Raw genomic sequence first — 11,650 nt, 5'->3', positions numbered from 1 at the left:
AATAATAATAATAATAATAATAATAATAATAATAATAATAATAATAAATGCCGAAGCCACAGACCGCTTTACAATATACTTATCAAACCATAATCACACTCATACCGAATCAAACAGACACACACAAAATCGCACACACTAACTATGCAAGTTTTACAAAATGAAATTGACATTAAACAAAAGGGAATTAATAAAAAAAAAACATCAGTGTCAAAAAAAAAACACAAAAACAAAACAAAAACAAAAAACAACAACATGGGATACTCGAATTTTACACCCATTTCGGACCGGACGAGAAGACATTGCCTTTTTACAAAGACGTAACAGTGACCAATTGTTGAGCAAGACAACTCATCACAACGTCATAAACGTTGGATAAGACATGCCACGAAACCTCACTGGTCACCCATCGATTACGCTACGTGTTCGCGCTATTTCATTAATGTGAAACATAACTGAACATAAACTTCATTAACAACAGATTTCATTGGAGTTTTGTAAGTATAACTTTTCAAAGGAACCACAGTTTTCAAATACAAGAGATGCATAATAGATGACATAAAGAAAAGATTAATTTAACGTCTGCCCTCTGACTTCCTGGTTGTGAGCCATATTGCTATCTGCCGCATACCATGAAAAAGAATTCCGCGCTTCGCTTCTCTGAAGAAATTAAAATCCTTGTAAATTTATCACTTTTTATGAGTGTAGAAATCCTAACATGCAGCTACGCCTCTGGCATTCAAATATTAAATTGTATCAATTGTCAAGTGTGTACAAAGTGTACGATTTGATGTGTCATTTTAACCCATGATGTCAATGTTATTGAGAAGTGCACATGAATCTCGTGAAATGTAAACCCCTGGTAAAGCCTGTGGACGAGTTCAGTGATCATTATCACAAGGGAAAAATATGGTATTGTCATACATCAAAATTTTCACTCATCCCAGACCTTTCGTAATTTTATAAACCGTAATGAGGACAAATCCTAAATTATGGTATTGTACCCGATGCACAAAAAAATGGCCTTAATGTCATTAAGAATTCTTCTGTTCGAGCCAAGTATCATTAAAATCCACCAGAAGGTTGTGAAGATATCCACGACAACGCCTGCGCACGGTTGTGGAATGGATTATAGTTGGGACATGTGCCTGTGTCTGGATGAGGCTTTTTAGTGATCTCAAACTAAGTGCTTTGATAGCGTGCTCTTGGAATCTGCACCTGTTTCTTAGTTGAACCACTTCCCGTTTCTCTTATCTTTTCTTGGGTGCTTTAATCTAGAACTTTTTGCTATCCCATTTCCTTCCTTTTTATTGGCGCTGATATGACCGTAATGTGTTACAAGCGCCGTAAAACCCTTAAAAAGAAACACAACAAAGCTCTATTACTGATATGATTTGATATGATGATATACTTTTTCTTCTCATTCTCCACAACTCAAGTTCCTGGCTTTGGCTATCCTGGCTAATGCTGTTCAGGCTAAACTTTGCTTCTTAGGATTGGTAAGTTTATCTTGTCATTGGACATTTCATTGTTAAGCGGCTGTGTGATCTTGTGCTATGGGTTCCCGCTCTTAGCGGTACATAGATGAGTCCTTGAAAACAAAAGGCTCTTCAGTCATTCTCTTGCCGTACTAGGGTGAAAAATAAGTACAAGGCCGTTAACAGCGTTGTCTCTGACGGAAAAAAAATGTAATATAGCCTAACAGGTGCCAAGTCTTGTTCTAAATGCTAGGTATTGTTGTTGGCTAAGGACCCTTTGTAAAGCGCTTTGAACACTTTTAGTTGATACTGCACTATATGATTGCTCTAGATTCTTTACTTCTAATGATATGTCAAATGATAAAATTCTATAGATAACATAGATACTACAGACATATACCGTGTGCAAGTGTCGCCTTCGTAAACCCGACACTAGGACATGTAGTTGACGTCATTATTTTTGGCGAGAGTATCATCTAGTCACTGGCCATTAGCAGTAGTACTGGAGACAGTAATATATATTATGGAGACACGAAACTTCTGAAGTAGTAATAGATAGAACGAAGTTGTCGTCACTTAGGTCTTTGGTATTGCTTTTTTGTTGTTTGTTTGTTTGTTTTTTTGTTTGTTTGTTTGTTTTTTTGTTTTGTTTTTGTTGTTGTTGTTTTTTTTTTTGGCATCCATGATTCTGAGTTGTTTTCACTAAACTGTATTATCTGGACTTGAAACGTATAAGTTAACACACCGTTTCCGTTGTTGGTCCGTTATATTTCCGGATGGCAATGTTGTGAGCTTCTTGTTGTGTATTTTTACGATAATAGAGCAGTCAGAAATTGTGTGTATCTTATTTCAAAACATACCATCAATACTCAATAGTCATGTTTACAGACTTGACATTGAACACCCACATACGGACGGATTGTAGCCATCGTTAACTTATAGCCTGACATAGAGATTGTAGCCATCGTTAACTTATACCCTGACACAGAGATTGTAGCCATCGTTAACTTATAGCCTGACACAGAGATTGTAGACATCGTTAACTTATAGCCTGACATAGAGATTGTAGCCATCGTTAACTTATAGCCTGACATAGAGATTGTAGCCATCGTTAACTTATAGCCTGACACAGAGATTGTAGCCATCGTTAACTTATAGCCTGACATAGAGATTGTAGCCATCGTTAACTTATAGCCTGACATAGAGATTGTAGCCATCGTTAACTTATAGCCTGACATAGAGATTGTAGCCATCGTTAACTTATAGCCTGACACAGAGATTGTAGCCATCGTTTATAGCCTGACGCAGAGATTGTAGCCATCATTAACTTATATCCTGACACAGAGATTGAAGCCATCGTTAACTTATAGCCTGACACAGAGATTGTAGCCATCGTTAACTAATAGCCTGACACAGAGATTGTAGCCATCGTTAACTTATAGCCTGACACAGAGATTGTAGCCATCATTAACTTATAGCCTGACACAGAGATTGTAGCCATCGTTAACTTATATCCTGGCACAGAGATTGTAGCCATCGTTAACTTATATCCTGGCACTGACCAAAAAATGACGTCAAAATGCCAGTCTTTGGTCACAAAAGAAAACAAATCGTGAATTGCATTCAATAGTTCAGGGATCACTTGTTTCCTTGAGCACTACTAACGACAACTCACTAGACGCTGCACATAACTAAAATATGACATCAAATTATAAGTCCTAGAGGGTTCTAGTGTCATGCTATATTATGTTTACGATGGCACTTATATTTTGACGTCATTTTATAGGCTTGTGCAGCGCCTAGTGAGTTGTCGTTAGTAGTGTTCAAGGAAATAAGTGACTCCATTGGTTGAACTATTGAATGCAACTCACGATTTGCTTTATCATCAGGCTATAAGTTTTGTGAGTAGTTCTCACTTAATTGTATCAATCAGACAATGAATAGTCAAGGTTACAGATAAATATGTGAGTTGGTACGTTATATCAGGTTGGTGGAATGTCGTGATCAAATTATCTAAGTGAACAGCATCAATACCATCTTTGAAATATTTTATTTTCAGATATTATAGAATGAGCAAGGAGAGTTTTAACGATCCTCTACGATTTCGTGGCCCTTTGATAATCTATCAAAACACACAGTTTAGAAAAAGATTTCTACCACCTGAGCATCTTCCATTGGTGCTCACACTGCTACGTTATGACGATCGATCCACTCAGCAAGTTCTTTACCACACTCGTGTACAGTTCGTCGCACATCCGGAAGCTTCGTCACAAAACACCGCTCAACTATACGCTCTACGGTACTCATTTCACAACTAAGTACGATGAGAGAGTGTGAGTAAAGAGCCTTTTCAAAATACTCAACTATGCGCGAGTGAAGCTCGAACCCAGGACTTTCCGATCCGAAAGCCATTATCATATCACACGACCACATAGAGATAACATCATTATATTAATACGGACATGATCAGATGGGTAACTTTTGTTTTTTAAATATTATTTTACAGGGCTGTGATAAGGGTGAATACTGTCATAATGTATTTATCACCTGGGGATTTTGCGTAAGTATCATCTCTCTTTATCCTGTATACCCCATTGTACAGTATACGATCTAATAGACTTTAACGACCTTTACATGTTCTTTGTTAACGTTCATGTTACTTTCAACATTATACATTCATACATATGCATTGTTAATATGACAATTTTTCAGGAAATATGGCTGTTTCAAATTATCAAATACATAGCTATGGTCTGCGGATCAAAACTCAGAAGTCTACATACAAGAAATGAAATTAGTAGGAAAGTGCCAGAAGACAATAGAGAATACATATTTCGCGGTGGCGATGGGGGCTCGAACCCGCTACCTTACTGTTACGACAACTCCATCTGGCCGGGGAGAGCGTGACTTTACCGTATGAGCAATCCACGATCATGGATTATCCATCGTTACCAACTGTCACGACTTGTGGGAGAGTGGCAAGTGGGAGTAAAGAGATAGGAGTCAGATAGTTTCCCCATAGACTGAGTTATCTGGTGCCACTTTATTTTTTCCCTGTTATAGTCGGGTAAAGCTCCAGACAACTTGACTGATAGTAAGAGAGTGGTTTTTAGGTTTAAGGAAATAGGTAGTAAAAGTAGTGGTAGATTATTAGCACGTTATATAAGGATAGGTAGTTTCAGAACGTAAGTCAATCCGCGTTAAAGAAGAAGTACTTTAATATAAATCAACATAATTGCCTCATACAATAATAAGTTAACACATAATTAGCCAAGGAATAACAGCGCTGTTTTTATTCATTAAATTTAGGCCATAAGTAATTAATTGTCTCCAAGTATCACAAACTATTTATTTTTCTTTGTAAGTGTGCTTGGCTTAGAGGTGACTGGTGGCGGCGCTAAAGTTTCTTCTGTTATATGGGACAGGAGCCTGTCCGTTCCAGTAGTATCAGTATATCGCTTGTAAGATTCCACTCTGTATCACTTGTAGCCAAACATCCGGTTGCTTGTTCTCGAGATGCATGTTTGGTTGGTAACCTGATGCATGTTTGGTCGGTACCTGATGCAGGTTTGGTGAGAAACCGTTCTGTGAAAATACCGGAGCAATTCTGTAACTAGGTTGCAACATTCTAATATTCCTAATAATAGTGGGGTCGTGAGGGATTTAAATTAATACCCATGACATCACCACTAACTTGTGTTAGTAATTTAATTAACGGAACACATGAAATGAGTGCGATAGGGAAAGATGAGTATCATGAGAACATAATAATCAATGCAGATAAATACTGAATAGAACTATCATGTATTAGCAATTGCACATTAGTAAATGTAATTCGTGTAATGTAATTCATTCAGTTGGAAAGCATACATACAATATACACAATGATATATACATAATATATAAATATCTAGTTAAAGATAGTCAATAAATATCCAATACCTACCCTCATTCACACATGTTTCTTGCTATGTATAATTTTCGAGTTCCCTATAGAAGCAGTGAGTCCTAAGTAGATTAAATGAGATAGAAAGAGAGAGCGATATGGATCACTGTTATCGTTTATATGCATTTCTCACCGGAGTTGGTGAATCACAAGGAACCAACAATGTTCCAGGATTTGGCCTTGCCTGGTTTACTATTTGTTGTTTTCTTGAGACCAATAGCGTTCTGTGTGTCATCGTTGTTAGCGTCTTGTAATCTTGTTAATTTCTAAATAGGTCGGTTATGTGTGCCCGTTAACAATGGCGGTCAAACCACATGGCCCATCTCGTCTAGCATCTTCTTCTTCTTCTTCTAGGTTCCATGCCTGGTCCAGGCTTCAGATACTGCATGAATTATCTCTCTCCATTCCTCCCTGTCTCTTGCTTTTTCAAACAGCTCTTGGATTGTTAGGTTGGTGAAGCCCTTCAGTTGGTCTATGAGTGTTTTTCTTTGTCTCCCCCGGGCGCGTTTACCAGGTATTTTTCCACAACTTGCCAGGTATTCATTCTTATCTTTCCTTACTATGTGTCCGAAAAAGGATAGTTGTCGATCCGCTATTAAGGGCATTAGTTTCCTTTGTTGGTATGTTTGTTTTAGCACTTCTTCGTTCGTTTTGTGTGCAGTATACGATATTCTCTGCATCCTTCTCAAGCACCACATTTCAAAAGCTTCAATGTTCTTTTGTGTTTCTGCATTTGTAGTCCAGCTTTCGCATCCGTATAACAAGATTGGCCACCCATAGCACTTCAAGACTCGGAATCTAATCCCGAACGACATCTGTTTGTTTTTCAAAATGTTTCCAAGGTCCATGAAGGCATGTTTGGCTTGAGTTATTCTTGCTCGTATGTCTCGGTTACATCTTCCATCTGTTGTCACTATTGAACCTAGGTATTTAAAACTTTCTACGTTGGTAAGTTGCTCGCCGTGAATCGTTATATTGCAGGTGTTGTTGTTTTCGGGGTTTTCTGTATTACCATGCATTCCGTTTTGGTGATATTCACTTCCATTCCCTTGGCTTCACTATCTACTACCACTTTGTCAACAATCTTTTGAAGTTGGATTTCTGATGTTGCAATGAGGACCGTATCGTCTGCGTATCTTATATTATTTATGATGTGACCTCCTAGCATCTAGGTGTGAATTAAAGCAGTTTCAATGCAGTGTCGAGTCCGTAGCTATCACACAAGTCCTTCTTTAATCGTGCCTAGGGCGACAACGATTAACACATGGCGACGATGTGAGAGTAGGTATTGAGAATATGTATTGATGTATCTACAATCCTGAGAAAGTGTGAGCGATTTGAAATATATCACTACACCAACCATTATGTCAGTAAACATCATATTAATGGCACTCTATAAAATAAACGTTTTGTCTCAAACTTTATATTATTCCAAATTGCTACAGTTATTTGAATGAATGCATTTTCACTATATACAAATTGCATCTTTCAAGATATAGTTTAAACTTATCTTCGCTAGCATTTATAACATGCGAAAAATTTAAAGAAATATTTAAAACTCCATATCATTTATCTCATCCCTTAAAGATAACGGGTATTGATATCATATTTACAATAATATTTTGTGACGTCAGATTATCAAGCGTTAAATATAACTAAAATTAGATCCTTAAAAAAGAAGTATCATTTAAATACTTTAGAAAATGTATTTTATTCACATATGACGAAGTCCTAATTGATTGAGGGGTAGAAGAAAAGATTTCTTACACTCTGGCCTTTTGGAATTCAAACATAGATCCGAAAACCCACTCGTCAGCTCCAGTGTCACAAACACAATAATAATAATAATAATAATAATAATAATAATAATAATAATAATAATAATAATAATAATAATAATAATAGAAGAAGAAGAAGAAGAAGAAGAAGAAGAAGAAGAAAGAAAGAAGAAGAAGAAGAAGAAGAAGAAGAAAGAAGAAGAAGAAGAAGAAGAAGAAGAAGAAGAAGAAGATTGCCGGTCATAAGAGCACACCGAACCTTTAACATTATGATTATCATATAGGCTTGGAGAGAAAAATGAATCACTTAAATGTAGGAGTAGGAGTTCAAATGACACAGCGACACATCGCAACACCTTGGTATCAGCAAAAATGTTGCGATTAAACGAAGTTTTGCTTCCAGTCCACTATCGCAACATTTTACACATATATGGTAAACACAAAATCAAATAGTTGTTGTAAACTTTGTTCTTAGTCCACCACAAACTGAGCAATAAGATTCAAATAAAAACATATGGTTGCCCTGAATATATCTTTTCAAGCAAAAGCAGCTTTGGTTAATTCAACATCTTATTCAGATTTGATTAAATGTCACTCTTTTGTTCTCAACATGTTTAAGAGTCAACGAGATTATCTGTGATGAAAGACGTTAAGCTCTCGCCAATCTTGTTGGTCACAAAACACAGTTGTCAATCCCAAATCACAGGATATATCTTTATAACTGTCATTGTCCTTCTGTTGTAAAAACTATTTCCACCCCTTTGCTTCCAATTCAATGGCCACCGATGACATCACGAATCCATACTGCAAAGGCCCACCATCTTTTGTCTATAATATAGTGGTGGCACACTAATATAGCATTAAATCCCACTCACTCTCGATTTTTTAACCTGCGACGATTTTTTCCACGATGAAATTTAAACATGAAATTTTGTTTGATTGATTTCTTGAATTTACCACTTGTTGAGGGCAAAAAGATGGTTACGATTAATCTAAGTTTGTTGCAATTAACCAGTGACTCTCATTAAGAATTAATTCGTTTTCTTCGGAAAAGTTGGGATTAACCGAAAGTTGCGAATAAACGAGTTGCGATTATCCGGAGAGAACTGCAATAATAATAATAATAATAATAATAATAATAATAATAATAATAATAATAATAATAATAATAATAATAATAATAATAATAATAATAAAAATATTTGTCATAGAGCCCATTGATCCTTTAACATTATGATTATCATATAGGTTTGGAGAAAACACCAATTCTTTCATTTTAGGAGTAGAAATTCAAAAAAAACACAGCGACACATCGTACTGACTGGCCTCAAGAACAGCAATCCACTTTGTTTATCACAAATGCAGTACATTTACAAGAAATATTTCACGTTTCAATATCTAGTAACTGTACCCTAAATTATCCTGATTTTCATCGTTCCTCCAAAATCCCGTAAAACGGGTGAAAACTCAATGATTCAATTAAATGAAAACAAACTAAATATGGGCACTAAGGCGATAATGATCGGCGCTAATTGAAATCACTAGCGAAGGTCTTGTCGATAAGGAGAAAAGTGTAGATAAACATGTATTTTTGTACATTTTTTTTAAATTTCTGAAATCTGAATTTGAAATTCCTTCCCTTTATCGGCTAAAATGTGAAATATTTTCAAGAAAAGAACAAAATGTATTTGACGACTTCCAATGACCTTATATGACAATATTTAAAACAAAAGATTGGCCAGTGTTCTCTAATCTACGAAAAGTAAATATTATATACAAACTCAATCTCAGAGAAACTCATCAAAACATTGATTTTGCATATGTATAATAGTGTTAGAATCCATTCGATTTTAACTAAAAGTTTGAAAGTACTGAAATACCGATCGAGAATGAATGTATCTAGTCGATAGTCTTTTGGTTCTGCTCAGTTCCGATTAGTGTGACGAAAGACTGGGAATTCATTGGAAGGGACTTTTTGACATGTTTTGATGATGAACTAAATGTTTTCTCAAATGATCACTATAGGTAAGTTGAATTCAGTGTTTATATATGATGGAATAAACATTCTAAAAGATGAAACTTCTTTATTCATAAAGGAAAAAAATGGCTGACATTGTCCTCGTCATACCAAATAACAACATGGAGGCTTGGATTTCTAACAGGTAAGTCAGCATTTTGAATCTGATACGTGTTTTATAGAGACCGTTATGAGTGTGTTTATGGTTTGATAAGATTGTAAAGTGCTTTGAGGCTTCGGCATTTAGCGCGATAGAAAACACTTTATTATTATTATTATTATTATTATTATTATTATTATTTATTATTATTATTATTATTATTATTATTATTATTATTATCATTATTATTATTATTATTATTATTATTATTATTATTATTATTATTATTATTATTATTATTATTATTTATTATTATTATTATTATTATTTTATTATTAATATTATTAATTATTTATTATTGTTGTTGTTATTATTATTAATTATTATTATTATTATTATTATTATTATTATTATTGTTATTATTATTATTATTATTATTATTATTATTATTATTATTATTATTATTATTATTATTATTATTATTATATAATTTGACTTTTCAGCACTTGGCTCATTCGGACATAAAACTATGACTTGACTTGCAGATTATTTTATCCACAATGCATTATCCACTTATCGTGCTCAAAGCGCTTTATAAAGGGATTTAACCAAAAACTAATAATTCTAAGGAAAGACACACAAAATGGTTTAAATTGTACAATAGAAATTGTCAGTCAAAACAGAAATAAAATCAACTTAAAATTAGAATTAGATAAAGGTGCTTTTTGAAAGAATGACTATCCCTTGTCAGTTTTACATCAGGGGAGAGCTCATTCCACAATTATCTGTACTCACTAGTAGAAAGAAGTTCATAGTGACGTATTTACTGTCGTAGATGGAGGAAGTGAAATGCACAGAATATTACAACCTTTTTATATTTTCAACTTTGGCTTATCGTAATTATATTTTAATTTATATGTTATGACATGACAAGACAAATGCATAATTACAATGGCTTACATTTTGTAAATTGACCAGCTAACTGCTGTACTCTGGAAAGTACATATTTTAAAATTTGGCCATAAAACTCGTCCTTCAAATACCGATCTATTTAAATGACCCTCATTTTGCCAAATTTATGACACGAAGGTCATTGTTGTCACAATTAGCTTTTTTATATAGCGCAATATCCAATTAATGTGCTCAAAGCGGTTTAGAAGGGGTCCCTGGCCAACAGCAACATTTAGGACGGGATATGACGTCTGTTAGGCAATGTTACAATTTTTTTCGGACAGAGACAACGCTGTAAACGACCAGGTACTCATTTAACACCTGAATACGGTGAGAGAATGTGAATGAAGCGCCTTTTATTTCCCTAGGAATCAAATATACGCCGAGTTGAGAAAATAAGTTCGTTGATGACATAGGAGGGGCTGTCTTTTTGAGGGACACTTGTCTAAGTGTTTATAACCCCAATTCAAGACAAAATAAGTTCCATCACAGTTATGATACTCGTGGAGCCTGAATTTATTCCGATGTCTGCAATGGAATATGGGCAGTAGTAATTGCGTGCACCTTTTTGGATATGACCCTATCAATAACAAAGTACCTACTTTCCGCTAGGTTTAGCAGAGCCAGCTATCAATTCACCATCAGGTGGATAGAAGGGACGGGGCGGGGGAGGTTGGGATAGTGGGTAAAGAAAATACAACATAAAAACAAAAAAAAACAACAACATAAAACAAACAATCTTGGAGTGATATCAGTTTCCTAGCCAATAACATTGTTTTTCTTCATTTGTTTTGGTAAAGCTCATTGATTTATTTGGGCCATTTATCTACATGCACGTTTCTTTAAGGGGTTTATAATATAGATTCAAGTAGGGTATGAACAGATCGAAGTTGACGTCTCTCAGACCTCTGCTATTGTTTTGTGCCATCCATGTTTAGAAGTAATTATCACTAAACTGTATTGACCAGACAGACTAGAAACGTTCAAAGTTACACATAGTTTTTTAGTTATTTTTTGTTTGTTGTTGTTTTTTGGGTTTTTTTTTTTGCGTCGGTCCGTTATATTTCCGGATGGCAATGTTGTAAGTTTCTCAGCCAAGCGTACAGCATCTATAGACACCGTGTGGAAGGGAATATAACCACGCCTCTCGGACTGTCTAAAACATGTAAACAATAACAGTGATTGGTAAACATAGCAGATGGCACAAGATTTACTATCTATAGTTTGTTTTCACGTGAAAAAACACGTTTCTACAGCTTGATCAATAGACATCAATCACCTTTATCATTGATTTTAGCCAGCCTTTTTATGAATAGTTCTCAATATATTGTATCAAAACACACAGTTTTGTGTGTTGCTACGTTATATCTGACTAGCGGA

General features: G+C 35.0%; 1 protein-coding gene across 3 annotated transcripts in view; it reads left to right on the top strand.

The window, feature by feature from the left end:
* Window positions 1–1,429: 1,429 nt before the first annotated feature.
* Window positions 1,430–11,650, top strand: part of LOC144980234 (uncharacterized) — a 240,613-nt gene continuing 230,392 nt past the window's right edge. For 2 of the 3 annotated variants that reach the window (XR_013646843.1, XM_078927837.1), the window contains exons 1-3: window positions 1,430–1,499; window positions 3,985–4,038; window positions 9,299–9,364. The gene's annotated coding sequence lies outside the window, so the exon portion shown is untranslated. Of the gene's footprint in view, window positions 1,500–3,984; window positions 4,039–8,851; window positions 9,365–11,650 lie in introns of those variants that run through there. The other variant, XM_078927838.1, reaches the window with a different exon arrangement.

This window comes from Berghia stephanieae, chromosome 9 (assembly GCF_034508935.2).
Source record: "Berghia stephanieae isolate SIO BIC M18660-M18661 chromosome 9, UCSD_Bste_1.3, whole genome shotgun sequence".
Classification (NCBI taxonomy): domain Eukaryota; kingdom Metazoa; phylum Mollusca; class Gastropoda; order Nudibranchia; family Aeolidiidae; genus Berghia; species Berghia stephanieae.
Note: the sequence above shows the minus strand (reverse complement) of the source record. Positions and strands in the feature narration are given on the sequence as shown.